The following is a 26,598-nucleotide window of genomic DNA, read 5'->3' as shown; positions in this document are numbered from 1 at the left end:
TAGGTCGTGGATTATTTCCCTATTTGATGGTTTTAACCACGTCAATAATACTAGTGTACTAATATGTGATATGTTTGTGAGCAGTGTCCTTTGGTGTTCTATCTAAGGAACTTACCCTATAAATTCCTACATTAGTGTTGTGGGAAATCTTTTCTCAAATGATTTTCTCCACATATCTAACACCTATATGGGCCCTTCCCATAACTCTTTCCTCCTTCATGAGTAGAATAGTATTTTCTGAGAGTGTTGAGCCTTCACTAATCCTCTTGAGTAGTAGGGACTGAATGAGATTAATTAATCATTTTCTGCCTCTTTCCTTTGAACTTGGCATTGTTTTTAGACTTCCATTTCGATTTAAACTTAGACCTACACTTGAACTGCTCATAACTTTGTTTCATCTTTCAAATTGCATCCTCCAATGTTTTGGCCACGTCGAACTCAATCCTATCGTTAAAGGATGGTGGTAGTCCATTGACATATCTTAGAATCTTTGATTTTTCTAATTTAAAGTAAAAAACATACCTTAATAGTTCCAAAAATTTGGTGGTGTATTCATCATTTGTCATATGGCCTTATTTAAGCTCATATAATTCCTTTGCCTTGCTATCAAAATATCACTTGGATAGAAATTTTTTCCTGAAGTAATCCTTGAACTTCTTCCATGACAACTCCTATTCTCTTTTTCCTTTCACATTATTCAGGACTTCCCACCAGATGTCAACCTTGCCCTTTAGGCTAAAGGTAGTGATCTTGGCTTTCATGTTCTCTGAATAATCGTGGACTCAAAATAATTTCTTAATTCGTAGCATCCAGGCTTATGCATCCTCAAAATTCTTTATTTTCACCATGAAATGTGGGAGGTTTGGCTTTCTTGAACTCCTTTGCACAAATTCTCTTCCTCTCTTGTCTTCTTGATGATGATGATGTGGTCTCTTGCATTTATCTTCATATTGTTGTGTATGGATGCTTGACCTCCTTATAGGAGTTTACAAAAGAGTGCCTCCTTTCACGATGTCTTCACTTGACATTTTGTGTCTCTTCCTTAAATGACTCTCATCTGCTCCATTAGTCCTTTCCTTAATGCAAGTGACTCTTCATGTCCCCATGACAAGTACCCAAGGCCTATTTCCTTTGCCTTTGCATGTCTGACAGGATTTGCAATATGATTGTGTTAACTTCTAAATGTCTATCCTGCGGTTGGACAAAGTTTTCATTGTCAAACTTGTAGCTCCTTATTTTTTCCCTCAAAATCCTTAGGGTACCCATCAGGTCAAGAGAGTTTGCCCCTCCCCCTTGGTCAACTAATCTTTATTCTTGCCCATTTTGTGTGTGATCAGAACTATATTAAACCATTATGATCTTCATTTCTTGGTCTTCAGAATTTATGTTGTACCATCCTATGTTGTTCTTGGTGATATTCATCTGTTGTTATGCACATACACACACCCGTGTTAGACTTAATAAAATTCAATATACATAATGAAAGTTATCAAATTTCTTCCTCTCGGGAAGATGTTGATATGTGGCTAGCTAAAACTATTCCTATTATATTAGAACATAAATATCCATAAAACCATAATAAATCATTAGCACATATCATAATAAGATCAGGTCACACATTAGTATCATGCTACATAATTAAACCACTAGGTAGGCATATCAATATACAAGCAATCAATCAATAAAAGACTAAATTTTAACACTTAAAAATTTGTTTTATCCACTTTCAAAAATGTAATATGGAACCTCTGTGCTCTGTTAGCTCTGCCATAGAGCACCAACTTGCTCCCAAGGTCTTGGGAAGAACCTTACCATTATTTTTCCCATGATAGAGCCCATTCAATCGAAGTGTTAAATCTGGATGCTCTGATACCACTATATAACATACCCCCTACCAACCCTAACCCCTGCTAAGGTTAGGAACAGGAAATTACTTCAATGACCCAACTCCCATAGTCAAACCATAAAAATGGGGTCTAAATTTTTTGCTTTCTTTTACCTTTCTGAAATTCGAAACAAATGATGCCATTATATTCGTCTCATCAACATGATTCTGACGATATAAAATTTTGTCCCAACTCAACTCCTGGATCATTAGATATGGTTGATTGAGATCATATCCAATTAAATAGTGCCACGCAAAGTGGCTCCCACACAACCCCCATGTGGAGCCCTTGTGGTTTCCCATGTCATAAGTCACCTATTAGTTGTCGACTCGTTCATACTCTGGGTCACAAATTGACCCATATCATCGGCTCATAAGGCTCAATGGGAGGACTTAAAAAAAAAATATAAATTCGTTTGACATGCGCAGGTGTGGGCCACTCTTGCCACCTCACCCCATGACTTCAATCCTAGGCATTCCCTTATAATATTCGCCCAAATATGCTGAGATGATGAGGACCGAGCATATGTGGTGAATGAAAAACGTGGAAAATACGTGTCATGTATTAAATGATGATGGGGTGATAAGCCTATTACAATTCCACAAATTGTTAGAGGACATGAATGGAAACATTCCTGTCTCCCCAGTGTCTATCTCCCAGGTTGTTCAACGTTGTCTGAGAAGGAGACTATTCAGGGTGACTTAGCATCAAGGGGGCATGGCGTGAGGGCCCAGTTGAGTTTGGGAAGGAAAGATATCAAACTCCAAGTGGAAGCAACCCCCACCACTACTCATGTCATCCTGGAAGGAGATCCCCATAAGGAATAATAGTGCATTTTTACAAGTAGGTCGGGGTTGCAAGACTCTTGGCTCACGTGCAAGGTGGAGCACGAACACCCAATAGAAGCCACTGAGAGTGCCCATGCAATAGTTGAATTGTCTAGGTGCTTGAAGGAATAGCCAAGATGGGGTGACGTGTCCCGAAGGGCCACGATCACGGATATTTGTCGTGTGCAATTGGATTTAAGGCATCACAAGCAGTGAAGTTAGATGCCAATATTGTATGGCACAACCAAATGTGCCATTGAAAGGGAGATTTGATAAGAGATAGGGTTGTAGTACTAAGCCCACATAATGGTTAATAAGTATAAGGGAATTCTTCCACCACACTCTTATATGAGTGCTCTTCTTGTCCCGTAGTCATGATTGTTGCTAGTATGAATGGTATTCAACACATAATCAGGTGAAGTGCGTGCCTGCATATAAAGCATATGTAAGTGTATAAATGTGTGTACGTAACCCACATACATGAGAACTCTATCCTTCCAAAGCTTGAGAAAGAAAAGAATGGATAGGACTTACAACCATTTCTATAAGCAATATGGAAAATAGGATAGGCACTTTCTATTCATAATCTCTGGGGCTCTTTAGATGAAATTCAAGCTTGCAATAACTCATAGGTATGCTAGAATTTTAGACTAATAGTAATAAACAAAATACAATTTCAAAATAGTTTGGAGATCTACTAACCCCCTTGGAATGATAATAACATAAAATGAGCTCGTGAATGCATACAAGAATCCCTGCCATTACCCAAAATTATTATAGGAATTCAACATTCCTCAATGATGGAAGCAATCACATTACTTATTAGGCCACAAGCATAAATCAACACATTAAATCAATACAATACAAGATTTAAGCCAACACAGTAAACACATTTGAAAATTCCACTACAAGAGCTTGAGTAACACTTATCTTATTGTCTGAAAGGTATGTCAATTAAGATAAGGACTACTACTCTCCACCCAACCATAGACAAGCTACAACTAATATAACTTGTAGTTGTCACCCTAAGCCATATTTCAAAACATGAGGTGGAGGGCTTTCAGAGAGCCACATCCCTGAAATAGAATCAAAATTGCTGAAATGGGATGTCAGAAGGCCACACTACCTTCATCCACCAACTACACACATATTCTTTCACATTCCTCAATCATATTCACATTCATTCCAACATACCCCAAAGCAGAGAACTTTAACTCACTTTCAAGAGAAGAGAGTCCACAATAAGGAAGTTTCATCAATGGATAAGTTGTTGATGGGTATAGAGATCACTCTCGATATGGTTCGTCAGTGAGTCAAGCACCAAAGCTTCATCCCCGAGGAAACTCCTAATGGTTCTTCAACCCTCACAAGCACCTAAGTGACTCTCCCTAGTCCAATAGGTTCATCAATCCATAAACTCCCGGTGGGTTCTTCAACCCTTCAAGAAATACACTACTATCTATGATGCTTATGCCCAACAAGCCTCTAAGAAGGTTTTTCAGCGAGTGTTTAATTTCTCTCCAACACTTAGCAACAACAATTTGAGATGTTGCATTCTCTGTTCTCTTCCACAACAATTCTTGATGCTCTTCTCTGCATTCTTTGTTCCTCTTTTTGTATTTCCTTCTACACAAGAGAGAGATATTTCTCTATGTGTTCTCCTTTTTTGTAAAACTCTTCACCTGATTTTTCATTTCTTATTCAATGGCTAACTGCCTACCTCTTCCCTAGGTTCCACACAACTCATACCTTGGACAACAAAACCCATTACAAACTGGAATTATTTTGTCTTTTATTGCTTACTATTGGAGTCTAAGGACACCTAGGCCTGTCCTTTTTTTGTCGGTTAAAATTAATGCACAATCAAGTCATTTAATACCACTTCAACCAACCCATGTCTTCCATTAAAATAATCAAATCCTTAAACAATCTTCCTCAAGCCATCTCCTTCCTCAAGCGACAAAATATGTGTCCCTCTCTCAACCATTTAATTAATTACAATTATTTACAATGAGAAAAAATATTATCCAGGGGTTGTCACAATTCTTTCCTTTTTCTTTAGAATTTCTTTAGACATAATTCCTTTATCGTTTTAGCATAAATAGGAATATATTTTAAGTAAAGGTATGCTAATTTCCCACAAAAATTTTGCAACTACTATGATGAACAATTTGAAATTGATTTATTTTCATCAAGACACAAAAATTCTTAGCAATAGATAAGCAGTGGAATAAAACACAAAGATAAAGAACACAGTCACACAAAAGACACAAAACTTTTCTTAAGAAAACCCACTTCTTGCTATAGAATTTTATTGATATAGTTTTGAGAAATTAGATCAAATACAAGGAAAATTGTTTCACTTGAAAACTCACTTGTTCTCACTAATAAACTAGCTAGAAACACCTTGCAAAACCTTCACCTCTACCCATACTTCCTTGCAGCCATTCTAGCCCGATTTCCATATGCAAATATCTTCTTGTTTCCTAGATGATCCGAACTTAAACAAGAATGAAACAACTTACATATATAATCATAAACACATAGATGTAGCAAAGAAACACTTCATTTCACTAATAGTAAAATATTGAATTATGCTTACAAATAGAATGGAAATAAGATAGCTCGGGCAATGGTAGCTTATCTCTAAGAAGAGATGTGGTGGCTACATCCTTCTGAACTATGTTACAATGAGGCTCAAGGGCCTATTTATTATTGGAAAACATGAGAAAACCCTAAACAACCAAAACCCTAACCCCATAAGATGTGTTGTACCTTAAGAAACCAATTTCCTGGCTGTATATAAATTGTGCTTAAGACATTAATGATTACAAATATTTTCACTTGTTTGTCACTCAATTATATATTATGTTCTCAAATGAAGGAGCTGGGAAATTTGGTTCTTAATCCTCAATACTTAGGTGACATGATAACATCAGAATGCCATTTGATTGTTGAATATAAATGATGAATGAAGGAAGATTGAATTAGTCATAAACAACATGTTGTTTAACACAAGATATACTATCTATGACATTGGGAGAAGTTATAGATAATATGTTGTTTTATACAGAAACTACTATCTGTAACTTAGAAGAATTGCAGATATGGAAAGTTCAAGTATAGGAGAACTTTTCAAGGAATTTAAATTTATTTACATAGGCAAATAAAGACCTGCAACTTCAATTACTATACTCAAAGGAAGAAAACATAACATGACACATAATTAGAGAGGACACAAAATCATACCCAACAACGAATGGAAAACTTATGATTCTTCATTAATCAAAAGTTGTATCAGGAATTCAGTAGCTTAGTCTCCAGGTTCTCCAAAATTTGAACCCCTTCTTTCTAAATTGACCTCTTTTTATACCTTAGAAGACAGTTGGTGATCACCAAAACTATCAAACTGCTTAATTATTTTCCTAACTGTCTAGAGTAAAAATTATTGCAAAACATTACATAGAGGGTAAAAGACACCTCCTTCTAAATAATATAGAATAACCGGAAGTAACAGAAGTTAGACAATAATGATAACTGCTAGCTTTTCGGCTACTAAGTTTCTCTGTAGAAGCTTTAATAATGATTAAACCATTTTAATTATAATAAACTTTGACAAAATCTTGTGCGTGAACCCGGGCTTACGTATGTATCGGGCGCATTTTGATTGGCCAAAACACAAGAAAACCCGACAAATCACCTTCCTTTGAAGTTTTAGTCATCCACTGCTAATTCTGATTGTCTCACTTAAACAACGGAATTGGTTATTTTACACGAAACATTAGTTTTCCATGAAACTAAAAATATTTAACAATTTGATTCATAAACCCGTCGGGTCCGCCTTAGCTGTGCGTAAACCGTCCGATCATTCGTTCAATCAACGGTCTGATACTCCAAAGCCCACGAGATCTTAAACTTGTTTGAAATAAATCCTATCAAGACCGCTTATTCAACGCTCCATTGACTCCCATATGGACCTGATGGGAAATATATATCACCAGTTAATAATCTATCGGGTTTGACTTTAGCGCTAAAACCCGATCATTTCTTTGCCCGATATCCATTGGATCCTGTCTTTTTGGATGGACGGCTGAGATTAACCTGGACTTCAGCAAGCTTGAACTACATTTGATATACTATCACGTTCAATAAGTTTTCACCCGATTGCCGTTGGATTAGTGGCTTGTCGATCAACAGCCCAGATCTTCTCACAGGTACACTATCGCATCGGATTTCCGAAACAAAACCCATTCAAGTTAACTTGTGCGAAATCAAACAAAATACTTCAATTCTCTTAAACTTTGTGGGGGTAAAGCATATAAGGGAATTACATTGAGAATGAACCCCCGCAATGATTCTAGGCCACACGTTGTGGTCAACCATGCTCACGTCGTGGTCAAATGCAGAGTTGAGCCTTAATTAACCTTTAGACTTGTTGCTTTCCCGCAGCACACCTCATCGTCGCCTCTTAAACCTGCATGGCCTTTAAACAAAGGTTTGATTTTTCATTTCTTTTGATTTTTCTTTCATTTCATGATAACACTGAAAATAAGGCTTAAATCACAATATAAGCTACAACATCTCGCTCCACCCGGGGATAGTGCCTTTTCCACAGAAGCACTAAGAACCACAGATTAGTGCCTTCACCTCAGGCATGGAGTCATATATTTCTTAATCAATTTAAATATTATGGCTTTTGCACATTGATTTCACTCAGATATCTATAATAATTGGATTCTTGTGCTTTGATAACAAGGTGCGGAGAATCGTAGATCAATAGCCTTAATTGGGCATGGAGTCCAGAACTTTGAAAACCTTCAAATTTGAAAAACTGAAACCCGAGATTCTTGAAGTCTGAAACCTTTGCAAACCTGTTTCCAACTGGGACAGTCACCCTTATTTATCCGCTAAAATTAAACTAAATAAATGCAACTAGAAACCAAATAATCAACACCTGAGCTTATTTATGTACAGGTTCCTACCTATGTGCGTGACTGATCTTCATCAGGTGAAGTCAATCTTCCAATGGTACTAGGTTAGCATTTGAGTGCCTGATCTAGAACCATTTTTCCAATGAATTTTGAAAATACAATTCATCCTAAAAAATATATATATATTCATAAGGGCAGCTCACAAAAAAAATCAAGAATATATCGACAAGATGGTATGTGTAGGTTGTTAATAAATTTCTCCATGTAATCTGCCACAGGATCTTTAAAAGTATAAGAAAACATATGGTCCTGATTAGCTCCAAAAAAGAAAGTATCTATATGTTAGCCTCCTATTGCAATAGGTGTTCATATTTCATGATTGACAGTTGAAAGTGCCAAATATGTCATCTTTTCATGCTGCAAGGTTCCATATTTCCAGAAAGAGGCCAAAGAAGAGGCCATGAAAGTGTGCCAGTCTAAATGCCACTGCTGTATTCTAAATTTTGATGAGTTAATCCATTTTGATGAGTTTTTCAGTTAAGGGAAGTCCAAACAGCTTAATCTTGGCTTCCCTAGGTTTCAGTTTCTTGTTGTAGAATATAGAGAATGAATATCTGTCCAAACAGCTTAATCTTGGCAGATTTGTAGATAGGTAGAGAAACAAGGGTGCTTAACAGCTTAATCTAAGCCCCTGGATGATATAAGGGTACTTTTAGATAGGAGGGTAGTCAAAAGAAAAAGGATAATCAGGGTCTGCAAGTCCAAGTGCACCCATGCAAAAAGAAGAAAAAATGCTAGGTAAGTAGTTTTATGGTTGCAGAATCAAGCTATGTGATCCTATTCATGTTTTTTAATGTTATATATATTTAGATCACAAGTATAAGGAAATTTCCCTTTGGAGGAGCTCAAGCGAGGAATGTCTAATTCCCCTTTCTTCTAAATCTCCAAATCACTCACTAACATCCCCTTGAGGACCTTGGGATCTGCCCAACTAGTCCTGTTATCACTTCATTTTTGTAAAATACCAAGTCAAGCTTTGACTTTCTGCAGTGAAAAGAAGCCACATTTCTTGTGTAAAAATCATGTCTCCACAATCCATTCACTTCCTATGTCTAAGTTTCAGCTCACAAAACTTATCCTCTCCCCTACACTTCACCTCACAAATTCATATTAACTCTTAACTCTACTATCTAGCTCCCTAGATCATTTCCTTATCCCCTATTATACAAAAAACTATATAAAATTCCAAAAATATTACATATCCCACCCTATAGCACTATAGATATGTACATACAGTTCTGGGAAATAATAGTCCACCTGGGACTATTATGAACCCATCCGTGTCATAACTCTAGGATTGGTCTAAACCTCTGGTTAGGCCAATAACCTATATTCACCCCTTTACCCTTAAAACCTCACTATCCTACCTTTCGCGCACATAAAACCCCCAAACTTCACATTAACCTAAGGTTTTCAACCCTCATCGCGCATTTTTGATTAAATAATACGGGCGGGTCCCGTCCCTAACCTCCTGCTACCTCACCTACCCCGCCAACTGTCCGATGGCCAACACCCCAGATCAACGGTGGGTGGGTGTTTTCATATACCGATCCGTCAGAGGTTAACGTCCGGGGGATGGGCGGCCGTTGTACCCCCGCCACGTGTCAGCCTCCCGGTGTGTTCGGAGGCCCCTCCCCCAATACCACCTACGCGGAAAAGCGGTGCGGGAGAAAACCGGATACTGTCTCCGCCGAATGATGTCAGCGTGATGTCTTCATGACGTCATCAACCTGCGTCGGCCTCCTACCACCGTGTCCTGTGCCATGTCACTACCACATCACTTCCACCGTGTCACCGCCACGTCACCATGCCGTACTGCTGACGTCACCCTGCCACATCACGCCATACTGGGACCCACCACTGACGTCATGCTGACGTCATCACCAAAAAGGGAGCGAAGCGCGAAATCTGCAGCAAGGGATGCCTGGTAAGCGCTAATCGTGCATCGCTAAAAAAAATAGGCCAAAATGGATGCCCTCTCATGGCTCGGCTACCAACAGGCCCGAAATTCGCAAATTGACAGGAATTTCTTCATGCAGGATTTAGAAAAGGGGCGAAAACAGTTCTTAAGGCAATAGAGGGCTGAACAGCAGCCATAAAATGTCGATGGGACAATTTAAAGCATTCACAAGACAATAAGGAGCCCAGTTTCAGTGAAAGTGTATCAGAGGAAGCGGCAAAGACTATCAGTTAGTGTTTTTGGTGGAAATCCGTATTTCCAAAGCAGGTAAACATTAAGAGGCCCCCATCAAAGTCAATAAAGCAGTGTTGGGCCATCAAAGCTCATCAGATCAAAGTTAATGCATAAGGCCACCTAAGGGCGACGCTGCAGAAATCAAAGCACAGTTATGGCCAAATGCCAGCACATGGCTCTAAGGACATCATAGTTACTCATTTTTTGAGGTAGCTACCCCGATCGTAGCATTAGATAGATATTTTGGCATTTATTTCAAGCATATGTTAGGTTCAAGACACTTATTGCATCAGATCTATCTCAGATATGATTATTGTAGATATTTTGCTTATAAAAACCACCCTAATTTACTGTTTAGGGGGTTGGTTGGTTGATTTGCTCCACTAGAGACTCGCTCTGTATACTTGATGTTTTCCTTAATCAAATACTGCTGAAAAGCTTGGAGGATGGATTGTTTACTGTTTGTTATTAATGTTCTGAAGAGTGAATTATGGGATTCTCGTGCTACAACATGACTCAATAAGTGTTTTCTACCTCTGTTTTCCATTGATATATGCTCATATCATACATATGTCACCATCTAAAATAGCAGAAAAAATGAATAGCTTAGACTTTGGTTAACTACACTCTATGCTCAATTTCTGTTGTTTCTTTATGTTTTCCTCTAAATTGGTAATGAATATGAATTCCCTTTGGCTCATATTTCCCCTAATTCACCCATGTTTGACAGTTATCTAGGGATTCTTTATTGCTCCTAGATAGAGCTCATTCACCTTCCCTCTGTTAAGATGAAAGAGAGATTCTTAATTGCCTCTCATTCCTTAGCCTTCAATCCATCTCCATTTAGCTTGAAAGTTGTTTCATGTGTAACTATCTTGCTCCATATTCCTCTTGTGACCAAGAAAACGCACTAGCAGTCCTACTCCTTGACTCCATGCTCAATGGTTTGAAATTATCATACTATACTTACCTCTCTATTTGGAAGCATCATCCTTCCCACCAAAACTTAAACAAAACCCCTTGAACTTAATAACTAGCCTAAAATCATCATCAACAAAGCTAAATCATTAAGAGAGAGCCCTCTCTGATTGCAGGTAGGCTAGGACCTGTAGTCCAAAGTTTGGTTAGTGGTTACCTCGGCCGTATTCCCTTGGGAGTCAAAGGGAACAACCTGAGTGATAACATAATGGCGACTTCGCTGGGGACCAATGAATTTTCTAATTGTTGTATATTCCTTAAAACTACAGATGAAGCCTGAATGCCAGCCAGGGAGCCTTTGAAACTGTTCTTGCTTTACATTTACAGGAGTAAATAGAAGCTGCTTCAGTCAATCTTCGTGCTAGTTTTAAGTTGTAGATAGCTATTCCAAAATTTGATCAGCTCCTTGCTAATTCTAAAAACATTCACAGAAAATACCAAAACAAGTTCAGAACCTGGCTCCCAAAAGGAACTCACGTTATACAAGGTCAAATCCAGACCCAAATCCCCCAGCTGCTTTTGAAAATCCCAATTTAATCCCAAGGAACCTCAGGAAGCTAGAGCGAAGAGAAGATTTTGCTGATTCTAGTCCTGAAATAGTCCAGCCAAGTTGTGTTCCAACCCTTGTCAAAGTTTTATTTCGTTCAACCCCTACTTCCCCTAGTTCATCATCCACCTCTGAAAGCACTCCTTCCACACCTCCATTCACTGCACATACTCCCATTACCACTATTATTACCGCTTTTCCAGTCGTTCCATTTATCCCTGCAGTTCCACTTATCCCTGTGAATATGGCGAATAGATATGCTCCGTTACAATTACCTCCTAATCCAGGGGCTATGCCTCGGGATTACCAAACTAAATTCACATACTTTGATGGTACTGGTTCTTGCACAGCCCTTCAGCATACCAAGAAAATGCAAGACTATTTTGAGAACTACGAGATAGATGATAATAGCTTGAGAATGAAGATTTTTGTCCAAAGCTTAACAAGAGATGTAAGGCCCTGGTTTAGAAGCCTTGCTGCAAATTCCATAGCTAACCCAGAGGCCCTTTACCAAACATTTCTTAACAGATGGGAGAAAAAGAAAGATCCCTTGCACATATTATCTGAATATGAAACCATCAAAAGAGGCCCTCTAGAGTCTATCTTAGACTATTGTGCGAGATTTAATAATGTTTATAATGCAATACCACAGAACTTAAGACCTCCACCTGATCTTCCTTTGTATAAATTCCCTGATGGTTTTGATACTGACATGGCTTATCAGTTAAGGGAAAGAGCTCCTCAAAGCCTAGCAGACATGCAAGATGTTGTTGTTAGCGTAGAGGCAAATCTGATTGCCAAAAGAAATAGAGCTAGAACTGAGAGAAGAAACACCTTTAAGGAAGAACCCTCAGCCTTAGACCAAAAGTTGGATGCTATTATCAGTGGCATGCACAGGCTGGGAGATAGAGTGGAAATCGTTGAAAGGAAATCTACATGGGAAGGACAACAGCCCAATACCATAAGGAACCCAAATTTCAAGAAAACTCAGAACACAAATGCTGGTAGGTCTAGCCCAGACCATGATATAAGGCCTCCTTTCCAAGAGAACTACACAGAAGCATCCACATCTAGTGAGCAGACAAAAGACACTCACATGAATTTTATGGATCTAAAGGTTGAGCAACAAATTTTCCTAACCCAAGAAGACCAAGATGACCATGAGATAAATCAATTTCGGACTAAGTCAGTTGAGTCTTTTGATTTTAAGCAAGGTTATGACTCAGCTTTTTATGAGGTCCACAAACAGTATAAGCTGAGGACAAGAACCATAGATGTGCCTGAAAAGGTTAAACCAAGTGATACCAAACAGCCTAAGAAGATCAAAGAAAAGGCTAACCTCATAGAAACTGCTGATAAAACAGTCCCAAATCCAAAGGATGTCACCATAGAGGATGTCACACACATGCAGCCTTCTAATGATCACCCTCTGCCACCTTCTTCCTCAAAAGAAGATTTGAACAGCTCTCCTAAAAACCTTTCCAAATCAGAAATAGTTCAAGAAATCAATGAAGAACAAGAGAAAACCACTGAAAGTGCAATTGAAAAGGGAAAATCTGCCAGTCACAATACTAAATCACAGTCAGAAAAACCTTTTGATTTAGAGGCAGAAATAGGTAAACTGAAGATATCCATCCCTTTATCTGAACTTTCAAAACATGATATCTATAGGCAGCAAATCAAAAGATCGCTGCAAATGCCAGAAAATAGGGATGATGTGAATGTATTAGATGATCAACCTGAGCTCTTTTTCAGTCCTGAAGTCAATGGTAAATCAGAACATGGAGCTTTGTTACCATTCTATGTCAGTTTGCACATTCATGATAAAGTATTTCATAATGCTATGTTTGACTCAGGTGCCTCACACAACCTTATGCCCAAAGCTGTAATGGAGAAGCTAAACCTTGATGTTACAAGACCCTACAAAGACTTATTCTCCTTTGACTCAAGTCAGGTCAAGTGTTTAGGCTTAATCAAAGACTTATGTGTCTCCTTAGTCCAATAACCAAACAAGACAATCCTCATGGATGTGGTAGTTGCTAAAATTCCACCAAAGTATGGCATGCTATTGTCAAGATCTTGGGGAGCAAAACTCCAAGGATCTCTCCAACTAGACCTCTCCTATGCCACTATTTCAGTCTTTGGGCAACCGAAGACACTGTATAGGGAAACACGGATGAAGTATGTGGTAAGTAGTGAGGAAAAGCCCCAAAACTTCCCTATCTATTCAATCCATTCTGATATGGATTCTTTTATTTTATTTAATGATGAAACAAATCCTCCCACTGGTGACAAGACATCGGCTTTAGAACTGGACACACACATCAATGAAGAATCGGTTGCCCATACTGATGAAACTGTCAAAATAATCAAGGCAACCAGCATACAAGAAGAACCTCCCAAAATAGAAAATTCGAATCTGCCCACTACAAGAATGACTGAAACTCTTAATACTAACCACAAGCAAGAAATCACATGGTATTTAGAGTTTGATGGCTCTGTTAACAAGTTAGGAGCAAGGGCAGGTGTATGGATTCAAAATACACACAACAATCATGCAGAAGGCCATGCCTATAGACTAAACTTCAAATGCACCAACAACATGGCAGAGTATGAGGCTCTCCTTTTAGGCCTTAGACTGCTCAAAGCTCTAGGAGTTGCAAAAGTATCCATCCTAGGTGACTCCGATTTAGTCATACATCAAATGAAAGGCAACTTTGTTACTAATGACAATAGAATGAGGGCCTATAGGACTACTGCCACTAATATACTCAATGCATTCACCGAATCCAGGCTTGCCAAGACTTCAAGAAATCATAACATTCATGCACACAGCCTAGCCAATTTTGCTAGTACATGCAAGCTTCCCTTTGAGCCAAATCACCATTTCACTGCTGAGATAAAACATAGGCTGCTGTCCCAAATAATGTTAAAGATTGGCAAGTGTTCGAAAATGATGCCCAGATTAACAATTTCCTCACTCTTGAGCATGAGTTTTCAAATATTAACATTGACATGGATGCTATGATGGATGAACAACAGCAAACAAATGAAAATCAGCAGGCTGTAACAGCTGTAACAGCCAAACAAATACTAAACCCAACTGTTTTTGACAATGCAAACATAGAAGAGCTGAAACAGATGCATCTGGAGGAAATAGCCAAAACAGAGGCTGAGATCGTTGATATAAAAGATAACTTTCTCCCTGCTGGCCTCACTCCATTAGAAGATGTTTGATGCAAATTATGTTCCCAAAAAGCCAAAAATGCAACCCTTAAACGCTGTTATAGAAGAACACAACATTGGGACAACAGAGAAGCCCAAAATGATCAAACTATCTCAATCTTTGCCACCCGATCAAAAGCCCAAATATGTTGATTTGTTTAAAGAATTCCAAGATGTATTTCCTTCGAGTTATGAGGACTTGAAGTCCTATGACACCTCAGTGATCCAACACACCATTCCCTTAAAACCAAATCAAAAGCCCTTCAAACAAAAAATAAGGAGAATCAATCTTGTGCTTCTCCCTTTGATTGAAAAGGAAGTGAACGGAATGTTTGAAGCAGGTATCATAGCACCCATCAGATTTTCTAAATGGGTATCCAATCTTGTTCCCACAAGAAAGAAGATAGGTGAGATTAGGCTATGTGTAGATCTGAGAAATTTAAACCAAGTCTCCCTAAAAGGCCACTACCCATTGCCAAAAAAGGACCACATCCTACAAAGAATAGTGGGGTCATCTAGAATCTCTTTGCTAGATGGCTTTTTAGGTTTTAATCAAATACTGGTTTACCCAGATGACCAAGACAAGACAGCCTTTACCACACCGTGGGGAACATTTAAATATGTGAAGATGCCTTTCGGACTTAAAAACGCTGGTGCTACCTTTCAAAGTGCCATGGACATTGCATTTTCCAAGGAAATCCATGATTTCTTGGTTGTCTATCTTGATGACCTTACCCCTTTCTCCAAATCTGATCAAGAGCACCTCAAACACCTAAGGCAAATATTCATGACATGTAGGAAATACAGCATTTCCTTGAACCCCAAGAAGTCTCTCTTTGGCCTTGAAGAAGGTAAATTACTAGGCCATATCATCTCAAAATATGGGATTAGAATTGATCCTGAAAGAATTCAAGCCATCCTTCAAATCCCATTTCCAAGAAACATAAAAGAGTTGCAAGCATTCCTTGGAAAGATCAATTTCCTAAGGAGATTTATCCCAAATCTAACTGAGCTGATAAGACTTTTAAGCAACATGCTAAAAAGGGATTCCAAGGTAAAATGGTCTCTTGAAACCAAGCAAGCCTTTGAGAGTATCAAAACTGCCTTAACCCAAACCCCAGTCCTCACAAGTCCTCAATTTGATAAGGATTTCATCATTTTTTCATTTGCATCTGAACACACCATAGCTACTGTCCTTTTGCAAAAGGATGACGAAGGAGATGAAAAGCCAATTGTATTTTTCAGCCGAGCCTTAAGAGATGCCCCTTTGAAGTACCAAATCATGGAGAAGCAGGCCTATGCCCTTGTTAAAGCAATCAAAGATTTCCGAGTTTACATTTTATATTCACATGTGATTGCCTATGTCCCAAATGCTGTTATAAAAGACATATTAACCCAAGAGGGGTTAGAAGGCAAAAGAGGAAAGTGGATTGCTAACATCCTTGAGTATGACATAGAAATAAAACCAACCAAGCTCATAAAGGGACAAGGTTTAGCCAAACTGATGTCTGGAACAAACTTTCAAGCCTTAGACATTAACCAACTGGACAATGAACAGGAGCTGGCGACTCCACAAATCAGTGAAACCTTTTTGCAATCCCCATGGTATGCTGATATATGTTTTGTACTGTTAAACCTGTTTGCTCCCCCGGGATTGTCCAGAACCAAGAAAAGATTTTTAAAAATGAAGGCTTCAAAGTTTTGTGTCATAGATGGTGCTTTATTTTGGAAAAATCATGAAGGCATACTGCTTAATTGTTTAACCATGAATGAAACTAACAATGTCATGAAAGAATTCCATGCAGGGGACTGTGGAGGACATCTATATTGGAATTCCACTGCTGATAAAATTTTAAGGGCTGGTTTCTATTGGCCCTCTTTGTTTGCAGATGTAAAGAAGTTTGCTATCTCATGTCATAAATGCCAAATCTTTGAGGGCAAAAGAAAGTTGTTACATTTTCCTCTTAAGCCCATCTCAACCAAGAAGCCCTTTCAATAATGGGGTCTTGACTTCATTGGAGAAATCCACCCTCTTCCTCAGGCTAGCATAAGTGGATTCTAACAGCCACCGACTATTTCACTAAATGGATTGAAGCCATCCCATGTAGACAGGCCAATGACTCCATCATTACCCAATTCCTTGAGACCAACATCCTTTCTAGATTTGGCTGCCCTGAGAAGATCATTACTGACAATGCCGCTGCCTTCAAATCCAAAAAGATGATCAATTTTTGCCATAAATTTCACATTACCTTGGGCCACTCCATAGCCTATTACCCTCAAGGTAATGGCTTGGCCGAATCATCCAACAAAAGCCTCATCAACATCATAAAGAAAGTGCTAGAAGAAAACAAGAAGAACTGGCATAGAAAGCTCACAAATGCCCTATGGGCAGACAGACTTTCAACAAAGAAATCCATTGGGATGAGCCCTTATGAGCTGGTGTATGGCATGGAGGCCATATTTCCATCTTCCTTGTGCATTCCCATCATCAAGTTGTTACAAGAGATCCAAGCTGAACCAAATGATGTTCAAAGAAGAATCAACAAGACCATTCATCTTCAGCAAACAAGAGAGCAAGTCTATGACAGAGCTCAAATTTTGCAAGAGAAGCTCAAAAGGATGTTTGATAAGAGAGCTAAAGCTGAGGATTTCTGTGTTGGCAACAAAGTTCTAAGGTGGGACTCACGAAGAGAAGACAAGGGCAAACATGAAAAATTGATTTTTTATGGAAGGGTCCATTTGTTATCGGCGCTGTGCAGGGCAATAACACATATTTCCTCAAATCTATAGAGGGCAGCATAACTGAAAAGGCCCTGTCAATGGCTAAATGCTAAAGCATTATTATGATCCCTGTTGTTGAACACAACGTAGTTGTATTATATTTGTACATAAATACTTGTATTTTCAGCACTTTGTTTTTATAGCAGGCCGAATAATGGAACAACGCAGCAAAGTTCTTTAAAGGCAGAACCAAAGCAAGTCATCCATTCAGATCTCTATCATTACATTAATCTCAGCAAAAGAGCAGGTAGTTTTTCAGTCAATCATATTAAAAGAAATGAGGATTTTCAGTTTACATCAACACCCCTTTTTCAAAATAGAATCAAGGGAAGTGCTCCAGTTTTGTTCCCCTATGTTGTGTTTATTTCAAAGGCAGGTTCTCAGGCACAGGTGCATGTAATGATAGAGCACGCAGAAAAAAGCAAGCAGTGCTGCTATTGTATAAAACAAGGTTAATTTTAGGGGCGAATAATCGCTCAAAGGCGAAATTTAAGGCTTTTTATATTTTAATGGGGCGAATTTTTAATTAAAATAATAATTTTTTTTTTTATATATAATTAGCCCATATTTTATTTAAAAATTAATTTATTTTTTTATTTTAGCCCAGGGCGGATAAACTAACCGAATCGTATTTGATCAAAATCGCCCCATTTTGATATTTGCTCCCGGTTTGGGAGAGCAAAATCGCCATTTCTGATTTACAGTTTGGGTTTTCTGGTTTGGGAGTGGTTTGTGAGGGTCGATTTGGTCCCGGGAGTGGTTTGTGAGGGTCGATTTGGTCATGGGATGTTAGATTTGTTTTGAAATGGAGGGCGGAGCTTAATTTGTTTTCAAATGGAGGGCGACTCCCTATTTTCACGGATTCAGCCCATTGTTTTGGTGTATATGGCTCCCTGGTCCCTATATAAAAATGGTTTTGAAATAGGTTTTTTCATCCTAGTTCACAAATCTAAATGTTCTAGTTAGCAGCAGCAGTTTCGGTGGGATATTCTTGCATTTTCAGATTTCAATCCGCTTATTCTTCTCTGGTTTCGGTATCCATTGTTTCTTGGATTTGAACGGCTCATGCCACTACAGCAACAACAACAACAGTCGGTACTTGACCGAATTGTTGGCTGAGCGCGAGAAATTAGGCCCCTTTATGCAGGTCCTGCCCATCTGTAGCCGGGTTTTGAATCAGGGTAAGTTGGCTTCATATGTCTTGTTTTTACAGATTATCAGTTGTTCTGGAAGGCCAAATTAGGTGGATTCATGCCTTTGCAGTTGGAACAGGGGTGATAATCACTTTGCCAGTGAACGTTGAATGCTTCCGTTGGTTTGGAAGCAAATATAACCGTGGCTCCAAATTGTTCTCACAAACCCAGAAATGCAGACTGCTAAAAAAATATTAGATTTGTGTTGTCTAAAATGTGGCGCAGTATGGCAAAAGATAGGGTTGTAGGGCCCTTAAAGTATATGGGAAACATACAACATCTGGACTTATGGAAACATGGAGCCTGGATCTTCCAATAGGTGGATCTGGGAAAAAATAGAAGAATTCTTGATTTCCCTTCCCAAGCAAAAACTGCGAATGGCTGTTAATAGCCCCTTGCTGTTCCAAACATCATTTTATTTGCTTTACTGAATGGTCTGATTTATATTCCAACCTTTCTTTTTCACTACATGCTCCTTTTTCCAACCAAGATCATGTTACTCCACAACGTTTAGTCAATGCAAATCATATATATATATGGCATTTATTTCATGTATATTGGCAGTTGAACTTTTGCCAATATTTCTACGACAGCTATTATTGCTGATCAGATCTTGATTGTCTGCTGGTCACATTTTTGATTTTGGGATTGTCTAGTATAACTAACATTAGAAGGTTCTTTTCAAGAGTAAATGTTCAACTCATTATCTGATGTAGAGGTCTTTTATAAAGGAGATGACTGTTGAATGAGTTGAATTTTCCTTTTCCTTGTAACTTTGTTTGTGGCTTTCCTTGAAGAATGTCTGGACTTGTTTATGTTGATTAAGTAGCATCTTTCATCAAAAGGTCGTGTTGTGCACAGGCTTCAAAATTTTTCTTGCATGTAATGTTGTTTTGATTCATTCAGTTTGGATGTGTGATTGTATGTTTGAATCTTTGTCAACTTTATGGTCTTTAAGACTTATGCATTGCTACATTTTTAATGCTGTAAAGTAAGAAACTGAGGCAGGAGCTGCTGAGGAATTTGGCAGTATCTTGTAGTTTCTCAAGCTGATATTCTCATGTTCGTGTAAAAGGTATATTAACTCTGCTGATATTCAAGCATGGGATAAGTAGCCATGATTTGCTTACTCTTTTTATGATTGTCTGTGTCCTCCCTTTTGTTGTGTTGTTGAGCTGGAAAGTTATCAGTACTTACCCTAAATATTACAGCATTTGGATGTTTGCAGTCTGCCAGTATCCCAAGATGAATATTGTGATGGAGAAGGACTTCCTGCTTCTGATTCCCATGTATTGTTCGTGTTGGAAAGATCTAGGCAATGATTGTTGTATTGTTCATATTTTTCATTCAGCTTGATCTCGGTACAATTGTCTCAAATGTCTTTTATGGTGAGAGGGAGCGTTATAGTCATGTTGCCAAGTATGGGCTGGTTCATAGGGTTGAGTAGGGGAATTGGGTGTTTTCTTGCCTGAGTCATGGGTCAGTTAGCACTATTTATATCAAATGTGGCCTGAATGCTGTTTGAAACTGGAGATACTGATGACCTCAATGATGTGAAAAATTGGAGATACTGTATGGCCTCAATGGTGTTTGTAATCAAAATCTGGATTGAACACAGTGTCTGTATAGACTGTAGTTCAAGTTTTGTATAGACCTTTTGAAACGTTTTCGAGGCAAGAAATCTGTTGTATTAATATTGTCTGATTTGTAATAGAGAAACTGCTATGAGGTGCTTTGGACTACTTGGGAATGAATTTTTGTCTCAGATGTCGATAGTCTGTACTGTGGTAGACAATAAGATGATTTCTTTTCTCAGGGATTGCAATTGCTTTCCACAAGATGGGGTATACCTGTTCATGGTACTTCTTTCGACATCAAGTTGATAAACCTTCCCTTAGACTTGAGTTTTTTTTGGTTCTTGTTCGTTGGGTGATGATAAAAAATGTAATATTCATTTGTATTTGTTGATTTTATACTCATGGAACTTGTTTCTTATTGTACTCAGTTCTTTTGATGCAAGAAAGAACAACAGACTAGTTTGAGCTTGAGGTACTTGAAGCGGCAGCAGCTCTCTTCTCAAGCGGTATGTGTTCTAGTTCTCAAGTGTAATATGAGTAAATTTAGAATGTACTGCCATTTGACAATACTTGTAAGCACTTTGAAGCAAATGTGGCCTGAATGCTATTTGAAACTGGAGATACTGATGACCTCAATGATGTGAAAAATTGGAGATACCGTATGGCCTCAATGGTGTTTGTAATCAAAATCTGGATTGAACACAGTGTCTATATAGACTGTAGTTCAAGTTTTGTATAGACCTTTTGAAAAGTTTTCATAAGAGGTACTTGAAGCGGCAGCAGCTCTCTTCTCAAGCGGTATGTGTTCTAGTTCTCAAGTGTAATATGAGTAAATTTAGAATGTACTACCTTAGTTGTCATTTCATCATCCAACAACAACTCTAATGTGTTCAAAAAACTTGGCTACCTCCACCATCGTTGCCCGATGAGGTATAATCCTTCTCCCTTCTCCTCTTCATTTGGTTATCCTTTGCCATCATACTAGAATACAATCTCCTCCACAATTGTAGTCTTCATCTCAAGGACTTCACATGACAAATGAGTCTCTCTTTGTGGTTAATTGTACTATACCTTGGGTGCCAACATTCATAATTCTTGTTGTTGAACCAAGCTCTCCAGTTGCAGCAATAAGCTCGACACCTTTGTCTTATTGATTGCATTCTTTGAACAATGTTACTCAAGCCAATCCTTAAACCTTGGATTGATCAACCGATCTCTAAAGAACATTGCATCATGATGTTGTTCATCCCCTCTTCTACAATTTCTCTCTTATAGATGCATTCTTTGATTGTTCAAGGCCTCCTCCTTAATGACATTTGAGGGATAATTTTGCCTCCTTCCTTGTCTTAACATAAACTTGGTTTTGTTATCCATCTTTCACATGGCTGCTAGGATCCATGGTCACTTCTGAAAATTGCTTGCAAGGTTATCTTGGCTTCATTATGCATTGTTTTTTCCTTTTGGAAACTCATCCTTCCTTGAGGATTGTCTAGCATCTACTACCTCAATTTGGATTTCTTGGATCAATTTAGTGCTCTCGTTCTCCTTTTGGACCAGTTGTCCATTCTCCTCACATGCAAAGCATGCATTCACATAAAATTCACCAATTTTAAAAATAAAAGGTTACCTAGCCTCTTCTGATGCCTCCAACATCAAATTTTGTCTTCCTTCCATGCTTTAGGAAGGTACTCCTTCTCTTTCTTCTATTCTTTTGACAACTATGAATGATTGTCCCTCTCGAAAATCCTTATCATCTGCATCTATACACATAGCATCAGTATCATAATCACCAAGCTCTTTAGCCCCATATGGTATATATGTTACGAGCACTTCTAGCTAACCTCCCATGAGACTTTCATTTATTGTCTCATCGACATCCTCTTTCTGTAGCTCCCTCTACTGTTATGATGCTTTTTCCACCATATCTTCTATCAACAAATCCATATGTTGATTTGAACTCTTTATGCAGTCCATGAGACTCTCTGATAGTCTCTCTTCAACATCTTCCTCATCATCAAGGACTATTCCCTGCTCTGGTTCAAAATAGTGAACTAATTCAACTTTAGGCTCAACAGGTGCTTCATCTTCCTCCCTAGCTTTCTAGCTTTAGGGGGCTTCCTCTTAAAATATTTTTTCTGACAAGTAATTTGGCCTTCTTCCTTAGGTCCCATCTCTACCTTTGGTATTCTCTTTCAAGCCTCATTTTGACTATGTTGAATCTCTCCTTCAACTCATAAATCTCCTTTTCAATTTCTTCTTTACTCATGCCATTTTCCTTGGCATGCTTCTCCCTTTTGTTATGGCCTCTCTTTGAATTATGTCCATCAGTAGCCATCTTCTTTCCTCCTTTCTTGTGAGCTTTCTCTTGCTCATTGTGAGCTACACTCAAGCCCCTTTAACAATTCTTCTCCATCACTTGTTACCCAATATCTCACCCACTTCACCTCAACCTAGGCTTTTGGTATTCCTCTGGTTCCCTCCTCTGGAACCCACTTGAGCATGCTCTGGTCTTCTATGGCTTCTACACTTTTCTCACCTTTTGAGAACTCCACTTGTTCTCTTCTCTTTGAGGACCTCAGCTAGAAACCTTCTATGTTTTGTTTTGTAGCCTATTTGTCGTAAGTTTCTTGCCATACACTTTAAGAACTTTATTGGTCCTCTGTTACCACTCCTTCTACTATTACCACTGTAAGGATTAACTCCTTGTATACATTTAAAAAAAAATACAAACCAGTTACCTACTAGTTCCTTAACCTCTGAGGTCTCAATATCTCAGTTCTTCCTAGCTCTACACTTGGTTGGTACTTCTTTAATATGCTCCAATCCTGTATTCCGTTCTCAATCTCTTTCTCTCCTCACTTTTTTTCTTAGGTTCCTCTTGCCCAAAATTTTCTTGGTTTCTTTGTCTCAACTTTGATGTCTCTTCTTCACGAGCAATCTTATAAATCTTTTTGGTTCACTGCAGAAACCTCCTCAATCACTTGTCAATCCCCAAGAGCATCAATATTTCTCTAGTACCACTTAATGCATACCTTTTGGCTACTCTCATATTTCCATCATTCAACGTAGTCCATCTCATTCATTCACCTTCCCATTTTTGGCTCTTCCGATCCCTTTTTCTAGCAGCCTTAACTGTGGAACCTTACGTTATGACCCACTAGTCAATTGCTCTATTCCTTTGACCTTTGACATAACAAACAATCTTGATTTTCCCAGATTTTCCACAAGTTCTTTCTCACAGTGACTATACTCGCCCCTGTCTTGCGTTCTAAACCTCCCTACTACCTTCAACACAACCACCCTTAATAAATATCTTCGCATAACCCACTTAGTTGTTCTAGGTCACTGGAAAGTTCTCAACCTCCTTAGTTGAAGATTTGTTCCCACTGTGCCTTGAAACCTCACAGAATCTGCTTAAAGTGTGTAATAATTCTCCCAAGCCAAACTTGAAGTCAACACACACACCTGTCTCCTGGTATTTGAAAGCACTCAATCTCAATAATAAAGGTGCTTAGGCCTAACTTTACTCATATTACACTTGAGGTACTTGAAGCGGCAGCAACTCTCTTCTCAAGCGGTATGTGTTCTAGTTCTCAAGTGTAATATGAGTAAATTTAGAATGTACTGCCGTTTGACAATACTTGTAAGCACTTTGAACCAAATGTGGCCTGAATGTTGTTTGAAACTGGAGATACTGATGACCTCAATGATGTGAAAAATTGGAGATACCGTATGGCCTCAATGGTGTTTGTAATCAAAATCTGGATTGAACACAGTGTCTGTATAGACTGTAGTTCAAGTTTTGTATAGACCTTTTGAAAAGTTTTCGAGGCAAGAAATCTGTTGTATTAATATTGTCTGATTTGTAATAGAGAAACTGCTATGAGGTGCTTTGGACTACTTGGGAATGAATTTTTGTCTCAGACGTCGATAGTCTGTACTGTGGTAGACAATAAGATGATTTCTTTTCTCAGGGATTGCAATTGCTTTCCGGAAGATGGGGTATACCTGTTCATGGTACTTCTTTCGACATCAAGTTGATAAACCTTCCCTTAGACTTGAGTTTTGTTTGGTTCTTGTTCGTTGGGTGATGATAAAAAATGTAATATTCATTTGTATTTGTTGATTTTATACTCATGGAACTTGTTTCTTATTGTACTCAGTTCTTTTGATGCAAGAAAGAACAACAGACTAGTTTGAGCTTGAGGTACTTGAAGCGGCAGCAGCTCTCTTCTCAAGCGGTATGTGTTCTAGTTCTCAAGTGTAATATGAGTAAATTTAGAATGTACTTCCGTTTGACAATACTTGTAAGCACTTTGAAGCAGTGGAATTTCATCAACACTACAGTGTTAGAGAAATCTGAGAGATTGCCTTTGGTCGTTTTTCCATAATGTATCTGATTTCACGACTGTTGTACCTACATGGTACTTGTAATGCACAGCAAACCAGGAAATACTTTATTGTATTGCCGCACTATTAGAAAATATAATTGTTGAAGTTACAGGCAGTATTGCTGCTTGAAAGCTGGGATTGATCCTGTCAGGTTTTGGGCCTATAAACTGTTCTGCACCTTCGTTAGTGCTTCATTCATCAATGGATGAAATGCCTTCATTACTCAAACTGCAACTTTCAACGATCTAAAGTTATATTACTTATTGTCCTAATAAAATTCAAGTTTATCATTTATAGCTTACGTGTGTGTAAGTTACATAATTAAAATCAAGGATGCTCCCTCATAAAATGGAAAGAAATAGCCAAACCAAAAGAAGGTTGAGAGTTTAAAAAAATACACACTATTATGGCAAGGCTGTAGTTTCCAAGAGCATATGGAAAGTAATACAGGGGCAAGTTTGTGGCATCAAGTCATAGGGAAAAAATATGTGGACCTATGATCTTTGGAGGAATGGATTAGACTTCCAAATAAAATTATTACAAATGTCTCAATGGTTAAAAGGCTCTTGTTCAATCTTTTCCTCTGCTGGGCAATTGGCAATGTGGAGAATAGGAAATGGATTGAATGTGAAAATAGGTGAAGACACCTAGCTCCATAAGATTAATGAAGAAACTATCAAGACCCTGGCAATGGCATACTCACTCAAGCTGATGTTATGTCCAAAATTGATCACCATATAGAAACAGCACTGGAAATTTGCAAGGTCAACAGGCTTGGAAGGAGGTTCAAAGGACAATCGAGATGGCTATGTTAACATATTACAACTAAGTACAATGTGGAGAATAGGAAATGGAGAGAAAGTGAGAATAGGTGAAGATCCCTAGGTGAGGTTTAAAAGGCTCCAGGAGATTAATGAAGAAACTATTGAGACCCTGCATAACAATGGCACACAATCAAGCTGATATTGTGGATCCAAATTTGACCACCATGCAGAAACATCACTAGATATCAGCAAGGTCAATAGGTTTGGAAGGATATTCGTTTGACAATCGAGTTGGCTATGTTAACAACTTAACATATTGCAACTAAGTACAATCAAAATTAGAGATAAGGAGGATGAATTAAATTGGTCTAACAACCTTGATTCAGTCGGCTACACAGCAAAGCTTGGTTACAAAGCAGTGCTCACAGAGAAAACACAAGGGGAGCCAGTATGCTGGTAGAGAAGCATATGGAAAATCAAAGACTAAGTCAAAACTAAGTTGTGTTTAGAAAAAAGATATTGAAATTTAACTGAGGATATAAACCTAGGATACCTACCACAGTCCGGGTAGAATTTGAATATTTTTCTAAATTCTTAACCAGACCATATAAGGGTTCCCCTACATATTAGCATCACTAGTTGTACTTTGTAGTCCCATTTACCTATCTGTCAGGCTTTATTTAGACTTAAATAAATTATCTTGCCTTATCTACATTGTTTCTCAGCCTTATATCTTATGCTACAAAATTAGATAGAACTTTGTAATAAAGGCAGGACAACCTTTCAATCTGAGTCTTGACTTGCAGCATCCTACAAGTTGGTCAGGCTTAAATTTTTTTGTTGGCAGGTATTGAACGATGATACTATATCTATAAAATATATTTCTTCTGTACTAACTGTATTGCCTAGAATATTTTGGTCATTGAAGTTGTGGGTTGGCAGGCTCTAATAGCCCACTTGGAGCACAACCCCTTGAAAAATTCGGATTTAAGAAGAATTACATGAGAAAATTGCTGTCACTTAGATGTCAGTAAAAACAGGTAGGTCTTTAGACTTTTGATCATAGTTGAGAACATTCCTGAGATAACTTTCTTTGATACTCCAGACTATAAAATTTCTGAGAATGCTGCAAAATGGAAAAACTGGAACTAGACATGCTTAAACCTTCTGCACTCCTCAAAATAGTTCCGCTTACACTGTTTGATTTATAAAACAGAGAATGCCAAGCCAACTGAGCAAT

Source organism: Pinus tabuliformis, chromosome 2_1, assembly GCF_031772625.1.
Source record: "Pinus tabuliformis cultivar Carrire ecotype Pingquan chromosome 2_1, CPIR1, whole genome shotgun sequence".
NCBI lineage: Eukaryota > Viridiplantae > Streptophyta > Pinopsida > Pinales > Pinaceae > Pinus > Pinus tabuliformis.
The sequence above is the reverse complement of the archived record's forward strand: the minus strand, read 5'-3'. Positions refer to the sequence as shown.